Source organism: Gekko japonicus, unplaced genomic scaffold (assembly GCF_001447785.1).
Source record: "Gekko japonicus isolate JY-2015 unplaced genomic scaffold, Gekko_japonicus_V1.1 scaffold1578, whole genome shotgun sequence".
Taxonomy (NCBI): Eukaryota; Metazoa; Chordata; class Lepidosauria; order Squamata; family Gekkonidae; genus Gekko; species Gekko japonicus.
In genome coordinates, this window is record NW_015162530.1 from 12,811 (window position 1) to 24,231 (window position 11,421).

General features: G+C 52.7%; 1 pseudogene; it reads left to right on the forward strand.

Annotated features, from left to right (window-relative positions):
• LOC107106176 overlaps window positions 1-5,532 on the forward strand; it is a 14,735-nt pseudogene extending 9,203 nt beyond the window's left edge.
• Window positions 5,533-11,421: the final 5,889 nt, after the last annotated feature.

The following is an 11,421-nucleotide window of genomic DNA, read 5'->3' on the forward strand; positions in this document are numbered from 1 at the left end:
GCCAGAGGTCCTGCATCAGGACACCGGGGTCTCAGAGGAACATGGTCAGCGTTTCCGGCAGTTCCGCTACCACGAGGATGCTGGGCCCCGGGAGGTTTGCAGCCAGCTCCACGGACTTTGCAAGCACTGGTTGGACCCAGAGAGGCACTCCAAGAAGCAGATCCTGGACCTGGTGATCCTGGAGCAGTTCTTGACTCTCCTGCCCCAGGAAATGCAGGGCTGGGTCAGAGGATGTGGGCCGGAGACCAGTTCCCAGGCGGTGGCCCTGGTGGAAGGCTTCCTCCTGAGTCAGGCAGAGGACAAGCGGGAGGCGGAGCAGGTGAGGGAGCTTCATGCGGTCCATTCAAGCTGTGATCTCCGACCTTAGCCTGAGGCCTCCCTGCCCAGTATTTATCCCTCCAGACACTTCACCAGGGTTGATAGAAAACCACAACCCTGATCCCTGCTGCTGCGGCTGAAGCAGCTCTGTTGATCAAGACAGGGGTGAGGATGGGGATGGGGCAGGATTTTCCTCCTTGGTCTTTAGCATTCCTCCTCTGACCTGTCTCTCTTACTGCTGTTTCAGATGTGGGGAAGACCTGTAAAGATGGAAGCAAAGTTCTCTGAGGAGGAAGGATCTCCTTCGGAGGAGGAGCAGTGGGTGCAGGCCCCGGAGCGTGCCCAGGATGCCCTCTCACGTGGTAAGGGTGCCTTGTGCCCAAATCTGGGCACATTGCGAAGTTGCTGGATAGAAGGTTCGGGAGAGGAGAAAAAAGAAATACTTCTGCACACCACACAGAGTGGACTTCTGGGACTCAGTTCCATGGTAGCCACCACTTGAAGGGGGAATTACACTGATCCGTGGGAACAATTCCATTCTGATCAGGACATAAGACCATCAGGGAAGCCAGTTTGGATCAGTCCAGTGGACCATCCAGTCCAACACTCTGTGTCACACGGTGGCCAAAACCCGGGGCCATGAGGAGGTCCACCAGCAGGACCAGAGCTCCTAAACCCCTCCCACTATTGCCCCACAAGCACCAAGCATACAGAGCATCACTGCCCCAGACAGAGTGTTCCACCTATACCTTGTGGCTTAATATGTTCATCCAGTCCCCTCTTGAAGCCGCCTATGCTTGTAGCTGCCACCACTTCCTGCGGCAGAGAATTCCATGTGTTAACTAAAATATTCCTATCTCACATACCTTCCGTTAGAGGGACTCATGGCGGCTCAAAAAAGAAAAGTGAACCCCGCATCCTTGGGAACTTTGGGGGTGGATCCAGGGGTAGATGTGGTTGTCATGGTGATGTCTCATCCTGTTGAAAATCAAGACGTGTGACATCAGAGCATCAGTAGACAGTCTAGAAACGCCTTGATATTACCCTAGATTTTTCAGATGTCCTAATGTCACGTCTGGGTTTTTGGACAGATGAGATTGTGATGTACAGTTTGACCTCATTTCTGCACGCCTTCTACCGGAAGCCCGGACTCAAGGAATTGTGGGAGGGCCCAGTCGGTGGGAGATTGGTGTGCCGGGGCCTGTGGTCAGATTGAGCAGGGATGTTGTCACAATTTTGAGCTCTGGGGCTCACAGGAGAAGTTCCAAGTGTCACAAGAATCTGAAGTGTGTTGGTAGTGTGTTTATACCTCCCCACTACCACCACCAGCATCAGTAGACAGTCTAGAAACTCCTCGATATTACCCTACATTTTTCAGATGTGCTAACGTCACATCTGGGTTTTTGGACAGATGTGATTGTGATGTACAGTTTGACCTCATTTCTGTACACCTTCTCCCGGGAGGGCCAGTCGGTGGGAGAATGACGCGCCTTTGGTCAGATTGAGCAGGGATGCTGCCACAGTTTTGAGCTCTGGGGCTCACAGGATAAGTTCCAAGTGTCACAGAAATAAGAAATGTGTTGTTACTGTTTATACCCAAACACCACCAAGGCCGTTTGATTGGTTAATATTATATGATGGTTTCAGTATGAAACATTAAAGATGTTTTCTTCCATATGATTCTGATCACAACAAACTCTTATGTTAAAATCATATAATTTTTTTTTGAGGTTATCCATGTTTCACCGTATAACTGATATAATTGGTAAGGGGGGATAGAAATGTTAATATATTATAAGAAAGTGGTAGAATGTTGTTGTTGGTAGGTTGCTGTCGTGGTTTTTAAAGTTATCTCATATATTTTCCCTAAAAATTCACATATTTGAATCAAGGATTGTCCTTTATATTTGCAAAAAGTGCCATTTATACTGTGTTTTGGTAATTTTACCTTTTATTCTTTTCCCTCACCTCTATTCTTTATTTTGTATTCCCTCAGGAATTCAATATATATATATTTTTAAAAAACAAGCAGGATTCAAAAAAATATGAAGTCTAGGCTAACGCCTGTTCTTCCAACATTCTCCCCTCACAGGCAGTAAAGACACGGTGTCGAGCCATCGTCTTTGTGGAGAAGTGGAAACGTCGGCTTCCCCTGCAGTCCAGGTAGGGAAGATGAGCAGGGGATCTTTCTCAAGGGGGCTTTTGCTTCTGCCGTTGCTTCTACGGTGTCCGAGCGAGAGAGGCTCTGTGCACCACTCCCTTGACCCCTGCCACACTCTCCATCCCGGGCATCCCAGAATGCCTCTTTCCAGAGGGCAGTCTCGCTCGGCACGATCTCTGATGAGGAAATCTGCTTTTTCTTTCAGTCTCCAGCTTCCTTTGAGGACGTGGCCGTGTATTTCACCGAGGCGGAATGGGCCCTGCTGGATCCGGGCCAAAGAGCTCTCTACCTGGAAGTCATGCTGGACAACTATGGGAACGTGGCCTCTCTGGGTAAGGATCTTTGCCAAAGGTGTGAATGGCTGCCATTGCGATGATGTGTGACTCAAAATATTGAGCAGTAGTATGTCATTCTGAGGCTTGGGCCTGTAATCACAGCCCCCCCGGGAGGACTCCAGGAGTCGAGGTGGCAGTGAAAGCAGCCGACACACCTGGCTGGTCCAGGGGCAACTGTGGCCAGTGTTGTGGCCAGCGTGACATCCAGGGTGGGAGTCACGGCCTGAGGTGGAGACAGACAAAGGCCTTGTGTGACTCTTACTCTTTTCTCTCTCCCCCAAAGAAGGCGCGGATGTACGAGAGACTGCAGTAGACACAGACGAAGAGGTGGAGAGTTCCTCAACAGGTTCTCAAGAAAATATTTCCTTACCGAGTGAATAGGCTGGAAGTGAGTGTGCTTCATCCTTCTGTCAAGGGAAGGGGCAGAGAAAAGCTATGTCGGATTTCTGCTTCACTTCTAAGGAACTCTTGGTTGGGTTGAATTATGAAGCTTTCTGGGTATGGAGGGAGGGAGGCCTTTTGGGGCCCGAGATCTTGGGAATTCTTCCTGGGGCTGAGCTCAGTTGTGGCTCCTTGAGTCCCTTTAGGGGCTGCATTGTGCTTAAACATCGGATATCCCAGGGAAAGGTGAGATATTTACTTCAGAACAGCATTGCTGGACGAGTCAGATGCCCGTGGTCAGCTAGATGTCTCCAGGCCGGTTTGGCGAGGGATCCTGGAGGGTTTTTTTTTGTCATCTTCTGGGCATGGAACAGTAGTCACTGTGGGTTTGGAGAAGGAGGTATTTGTGAATTTCTTGCATTGTGCAGGGAGTTGGGCTAGATGACCCTGGAGGTGCCTTTCAACACTTATGATTCTAGGACTGTAGGCCTCCCCACCCTCCCCCAACAACTGGCGTCCCCTCCAAAAACCATGGAGGTTCCCTTAGAACTGTGGGGTTCACTTGATGAGGTCCAGACCAGTGTTCCCTCTAAGCTGAGTTAGTGTGAGCTAGCTCACGGTTTTTTAGCCTCCGGCTCACCCATTTTTGTCTTAGCTCAGGAAGGAGGGCTCCAGAGCAAACTAATTTATGCAGTAGCCAAATCGCTTGTTCACAACTTTAATGCCAGTAGCTCACAAGACCCCCATGGCTTAGAGGGAGCATTGGTACAGATATCTACCCCTAGCCCAGCAGTCACATGTTATGGGAGCCTGAAGACCAGCTCCTCTTCTCTGTCAGCACACCTGGAAGGGAAAGTCTCTGTACAGTCACAGGACTGGAAATCACGATCAGTTTTTGTGTTTCATTATCATATGATCATCTTGGCAAGGCAAATGGGAAGGGCAAAGGCACAGATCTTTGCCAATTTCCCCTTAGAGGAAGTTTGAGGAGTTTCATAAAGGGGAGGGATAGTCAGAATATAAAAACAGGTCTGCTGGAGGGCTGGCCAGGGAAAGGTTGCAACCTGTAGCTCCGGAGACAAAAATGAATACTAATGAATCAGGAGTGCCTGATGGGTGGCTTGGCTTCTTGTGTGACCAGTGACTGAAACTCCTTCTTTATTCCAGCAGGAGATGTCGAGGAGTCAGTTGGGGAATCTCAGAGGTTCTCACTGGAAAAAGCCAAGAATGAACAGGCCGAAGGAAACATCATTAACAGACATGGACCACAGAGGCAGGAAGGAAGCCATACAGTGAAGAGAGGGGTTAAGTCGGGCTTCCATGAAATCCCAATCCACAGCCGTCACCAATGGACTCGTTTAGAGGTGAAGCCATTTATCTGCTCTAAGAATGGAATGATATTCTCCAATAGAAGAAAGGGTGATGTATTTCTTTTAAACCACATTATAATGAAGGCATGTAAATGCTTTTATTGTAGAAAGTACTTCAGATACAGAACACAGTTTCTTGTACACCAAAGACTAAACAGAGCACAGAAGTTTTTTGAATGCTCACAGTGTGGAAAGAGATTCAGTGGGAGTGGCACTCTTCAACGGCATCAAAGAACCCACACAGGGGAGAAACCTTTTGAATGCTCACAGTGTGGAAAGAGATTCACTCAGCGTGACAGTCTTCAAAGGCATCAGAGAACCCACACAGGGGAGAAACCTTTTGAATGCTCACAATGTGGAAAGAGATTCAGTCGGAGTAGCCATCTTCAACGGCATCAAAGGACACACACGGGGGAGAAATCTTTTGAATGCTCAGAGTGTGGAAAGAAATTCAGTCAGAGTGGCCATCTTCAACAGCATCCAACGGCATCAAAGGACACACACGGGGGAGAAATCTTTTGAATGCTCAGAGTGTGGAAAGAAATTCAGTCGGAGTGGCACTCTTCCAAAGCATCACAGAACCCACACAGGGGAGAAACCTTTTGAATGCTCAGAGTGTGGAAAGAAATTCAGTCGGAGTGGCACTCTTCCAAAGCATCACAGAACCCACACAGGGGAGAAACCTTTTGAATGCTCAGAGTGTGGAAAGAAATTCAGTCGGAGTGGCACTCTTCCAAAGCATCACAGAACCCACACAGGGGAGAAACCTTTTGAATGCTCAGAGTCTGGAAAGAAATTCAGTCACAGTGAGAGTGTTCAGTGCCATCAAAGAACCCACACAGGGGAGAAACCTTTTGAATTCTCAGAGTGTGAAAAGAGATTCAGTCGGAACGGCACTCTTCAAAGGCATCATAGAACCCACACAGGGGAGAAACCTTTTGAATGCTCAGAGTGTGGAAAGAGATTCAGTCGGAATGGCACTCTTCAACAGCATCAAAGAATCCACAAAGGGGAGACCCATTTTCAATGCTCAGATTACAGGATAAATTCAGTCAGAGTAGAACTCTTGAAGGGCACGTAGGAACTCACAGAGGAGAAATACCGTCTGAATGCCTAGGGTGTGGACCAAGATGCAACAGCATCTACAAATCCTTGTACTGGGGAAAGAGCTTTAGGCATGACTGAAGACTGAATTAGACCTCATAAGTAAAATAACCAGTGTTTGCTCTCAGGGTGGAAGCAGTTTTTAAGACCAGCTCATATCTCCTTAAGCACTGATGAATCCACACAGAGGAGGAACCTCATAAATGCTCACAGTGTGTCAAGACCTTGAAACAGAGGCCTTCCTGTTCCTGAAAGAATCCCCAAAAGGATGAGACTCGGTGTAGTTGGTTCTGTAGAACAGCATGTAACCAGACCAGGATTGCCCTGATAATTGTGCGCCAGCCCTGACACCCGGACCTGCAGAAACCCTTCCAGCTCTCCGGAGTCTAGACAGAGCAGGTGCGGTCATCAACCCACCCTTGCACAAGGCCCGGGAGGCTCCGAGTGGGGCAACGCAGGAAGCCGCAAGGGATCCAGATGTCCTTCGCTGCCACCCCCTTTCCGCTTTTCTCTCCCTCCCCGTCTATCTGCCGCTCGGGCTGCCTTCTGGGGCGTCTTTTCGACCTGGCAACAGGGCCTTTTCTCATTGGCTGTCTCGGCCCCGCTCTCCTCCCCCACCACCCGGGCCGGGACCGGGCTCAATCGCGCACCTCTGCCCCGTTGCGGCCCCCCATTGCTGCCTGGCTTCCCATTCCCACCGCTGGCAGCGGGGATGGGGGGTGAAACATACTGGATTCAGACACCGTCGAAATGATAGGCTCACAGTTTAATAGTGACTCAGTAGGAGAAAGAAGACTGAGAAACCCCTGGCCAAAGCCGGGTATTTATGCCTGACAAAGGTCACACCCAAAAACACGCCCCACTCCCAACCATAGGCTATTTACACTACATTGTTTCCCAGCAGAGTAACTCTAGGACAGTGGTGGCGAACCTATGTCACGGGTGCCAGAGGTGGCACTCAGAGCCCTCTCTGTGGGCACGCGTGCCATCGCCCCAGCCAGGCCCAGACCATCATTAAAGTGTCGAATTCTCTGCCAAATAATTTTAAGTAAATGAAAGCATTTGGGATTGCTTTCCTTACTTTGTTCGGATCATCTTCAGTTAATGTATGAGTTGTTTTTTCTAAAGTAAAACTTCAGTATTCAGGTTAAATGGCCGTGTTGGCACTTTGCGATAAATAAGTGGGTTTTGGGTCGCAGTTTGGGCACTCGGTCTCTAAAAGGTTCGCCATCACTTCTCTAGGATCCCTGTCTCCGTACTGGTCCATGCTAGGATCCTGGCAAGCCTTCGTCACGCGTCTTCAAGCGAAGACCTTTTGCCAATACAGTACAGGCTCAATACATTACAGGGGGCTTGGCTGGGTACCTGTGGCTCAGGCCCGTAGCTACGGTGGGGCCTCCCGGGGCCTGGCTCCCCAACTTCCTTCCCAGGCTCCCTGACTTCCGCTCGGCCTGCGCCTGGGACTGGCAGACAGATGCCCAGAAACACACCCTCCCCCACCGCCGGGCAAGGCCGGCTCCATGGGCGCGGAGGGGCCCCAGGGCTATGTCGCAGGCCTCCTCTTCATGCCTCCCTTGCCGGCCTCGAACGGGCTGGCCAGGCACGTCTGGTCCAGCACGTGCTCGGGGTGTGTCGTCGCCTGCAATAGGCACGCCACAAGGCGGGCCCCGGCTGAGAAGCGCTCACCAGCCAGCAGGCCCGTGAGCAGTGTGCCTGGCGGCCCGGGACTGTGAGGAGGAGGCCGCAGGCAACTAGCCCGGCGGGCTGGCAGGTGAGCTGGGAACGAGGAATTTTGGCAGCTCGGCCAGGGTGCCTCTTTCTCCTCCTTTTCTGCTTCTCCTTCTCCCAGCACCTCCTCTTCTTCCTTCGCTTGGATGCCTAGCTGGAGTGTTGGCGGTGGCCAGCTCCCCAGCGCTGGGTTTCCAGGGCTTTAAAAAAAAACAAACACCCTTTTTGTTTTAATTTCAGTGCCCCCTAATTTATTTAATTAAGAAATCCTGGCGACCGGCCTGCTGTGGCTGCTACCGCACCGCCCCTCGGGGGGGGGGCTTGGGTAAACCCACCCCACCCCAGGTCCCTGTGGGCAATGGTCCCTCTAAGCTGTGGAGTCTTGTGAGCAAAAATCCTATTTTGTGAGCTCCTGGCATGAAAGTTGTGAGCGGGCGATTTGGCTCCTGCAGAATCTGTGAGCCGGAGGCTAAAAAACTGAGCTGGCTCACACTAACTCAGCTTAGAGGGAGCACTGCTCAGGAGCCTCTGGCCAATACAAAGGTCCCATTTATTCTTCTTCCAGAAAAAGGAGGAAGGGAGGGAGGGTGTTGGGTATTACAAGTTGAAAACACTCAGTATAGCTGGGGTTAAATGTTTGTTTATATTACTCACAGGAAGGCACATGTTTCTCATGTAACCAATGTTCTTTAGCTGTAAGCCCGGGAATTTTCTCCCTGATCTAGGAGTTTGATTGGGACTTAAGTGTCAAGGCGTATTACCATTTTATGGCTCCTCTTCCCGTCTTTGTTTGGTGTTCTCAAGAAGAAGTAAGAGCAGCCATAATTGTTTTCTTCTAGTCTTGTCTTTGTAGAGTAAGGATGTAGCCGATTTAGCTCTATTGTTATTTTCATCCCAGTTACCCTTCCCCATGCTAGAATTTAGTAAAAACTTTATATTTTAATCACACATGGACTCTCAGTCTGAATTATTTTACTCTGGCTCTGCTGGACTATCTTATCTCTGCTAAACACCCTTTTTTTCTATCACCCGAGGGAGGGAGGGAGACACTCTGCCAGCCAGATCTTTGCTGCTCCTTAAACCCCATGCAAAAAGATGGACAGTCAGGCCCCTGGTCCAGGAGGAGGTGGAAGAGGAGAGGGAGACCCCACCCACACACATTTTGTTAGTCTTTAAGGTGCTCTTGAACTCTTGCTTTTTTCACAAGAATGCTGACCCCCTGACCCCAATTTCGTGAGTCTTTAAGGTGCTCCTGGAGTCTTGCTCTTTTCCACTGAAAAGTTCTGCTCCCTTCAGCAATCGCTCCAGGAGCTGAAAGAGGAGCCAGGAGAATACAGAAAGGGAAACCTCTGAGCATCCGCCCTGAATCTAAGTGGTTAAGATTAAGAAAACTGCAGGGCATCACGGGGGAAAGGAGGTGGGCTTATGCAGATCACGGGCCAATGGCTGCCAGAGCCCCGGCTTTCGAAATGGCGAAAGGGACCAAGCGGAGAGAATCTACAAATGTTGACATCGGACTGTGTTTGAGAAGGATGATTTCCTGGAAGGCAGAAAGAGCAGACATTTCGGAATGCAATAAGAGATCTGGAAACCACGGCGGAGCTGGCCGAGGCGTTGGGCAGCTCAGGCTGTGGCGTTGCTCTCTGAGCCCTTGAAGTATATCAAGTTGGTAGGAAATAAAATTTTCCAAATTTTTTGTTTGTTGCTTCTCAGCCTTATGGCTAAGATCAAGCATAGCCGCCACGATGGGGAGACCAGAGCTTTGCCCTGCTCTCCTACCATGGACTATGTCCCTATGGACTTTTAACCTCTATGCATGGCTGGCCGCCACGATGGTGAGACAGGGGCTCTGCCCTGCTCTGAGACCGGGGCTCTGCCCTGCTCTCCTACCATGGACTATTATCCTACAGACCCCCAGCCCCCTCCGAGTCACGGGACGCACAGTGCATGCCAAAGTATCACGTATTAAGCCTGTTTATTGTTTTTCGTATGACATGCATGCACCTCCGTTTTCCGGAGTTTACTTGTATTTGCTACATGACATCAATGATTGTAATGTAAACATTCTCTAAATAAAAGTCAATCTGTTCTTATCCCTCTGGACACGTGCTGCCGTCGCAGCTGCTGCTGGGGCCATTTTTCCCTTTCCTCCTCCCCCACTAGGGCGACCCTCCAGCTTCTTCTGCCATGGCTGCAGAAAAGGCGCTCCTGGAAGAGACGATGAGGATGCTGCAGGACCTGAGCCCCAGAGAAGAGGGTGCGCCCTCGCCGCGCGCTCCACCGGCTCCGCTCCTCCCAGCCTCCACCCTGCAGAGTTCCTGCCTCACTGGGGACACCCCCCAGACATGCTGGCGCTGCTGCCTCCCGGCCCGTGCCCACGTGGGCCCCTGCCTCGTGCTGGCCCTCCCCCTGGCGAGACAGGATGGCTGCCTCCCAGCCCCTGCCCAACGGAGACCCTGCCCCACTGCTAATGCCCCCCGGGTGCACTGGGTTGGTCACCTCTCAGCCTCTGCCCAGCGGGGCTCCCGCCTCCCGGGAGAAGTCCTCCGGCCATGCTGAGCAGACTGACTCCCTACCGCCACCCAGTGGGGACTCCACCTCACGGCAGGGGTTTCCTGAGCCTGCTGGGAGGGAGCCAGAGGGGACCCTGCTGTCCTGCTCCCCAGACCCAAGAGAGAAGGCGGCTCCATCCAGACCCATGCGGATTAAATATCCACAGACAGGCCCCTTCGGCTGTGTACCCTGCAAGCTCTACAACAAGTATCTGACCATCCAAGGCGTGGCCAGGCACTTCAAGCGCATCCACACCAGGGAAGTCCTATTTGCCTGCGCAGACTGTGAGATCACCTTCAAGGTCCTTAAAGACGTCATCCTCCACCATCGCTCCTGTGACCTGAGGTTCCAAGGCTCGCAGACGCCCACCACCGCGCCCGAAGACCTGGAAGAGGCCAACCGCTTCGCCCTCCACCAGATCCTGCGGCTAGGCTCCCCCGAGCCTGCGACCCCCTCCACCGATGCGCCGAACCCTCACCCTCCAAGCCCCCAGGTAGAGAAGGCTCCAGCCCACCAGCCACCCCGCCTGCCTGTCTTCGCCACGCTGACCGCCAACTCTGACCCAGCAGCGAGACAGACGGAGGTCCCGAAGAGACGGCGCAAGACCAAAGCCCGGCCAGCGACCTCGCAGGTGAGCTCCCCGCCTGGCGGGCCCCCTCCCGCCAGAACTAATGCCGTGCCTGCCCCCGCGAGCCGTCCCCCAGACCGGCCACCTGGACCGACGCCCCTGCAGCCGAGTCCACGCCCAAGCCCAACGACAGCTCCCACACGGCCTGCAATGCCTGCGCAACAACCACCTTCCCCAGCCCAGCCATCCCAGCCCACCCCGAACAGTCAAGAGGAGGCCAAGGCACCCACGCCATGGCAAGCCGAGTGGATGAAGCGTATGGAGGGGGCCGACACCTTTGAGGGCCTGGAGCTGGCTGTCCAGGAGTTCACAACAGAGCTCTCAGAGGCAGCCGGCTTGCCGAGGACAGTGAGGGGTGGGCCCACCAATCCTGCCCCCAGTGCTGCCCTGGCACCCTGCCCCCCCGACCGCCGAGCCGGGGGCAGGAGGCGGAACCCGGCCCGTGGCTATGACCCCAGGGCCGCGTCCCGCATCCAGAAGATCTACCGGGCCAATAGAGCCAAGGCTGTACGAGAGGTCCTCGAGGGCCCCTCCCCCTTCTGCACCATTTCTGGCGAAGACCTCCACCGCTTCTTCACTAGCATCTTCGACCAAGACGACAGACGTGAAGCCCAATGCCCTGGCGACCTCCCTCCACTGCCCAGAGTTGAGCCTGACCTGTACCTGGGAAGAGAATTCACCGCCGAAGAAGTGGAGGCAAGACTGCGCCGGACAAAGAACACCGCCCCAGGTAAAGACGCCATCCGCTACGGCCTTCTCAAGCGTCAGGACCCCCACTGCCATGTGCTGGCAGCCATTTTCAATGCCTGCAAGCGCTTCCGCCACACGCCCTCTGCCTGGAAG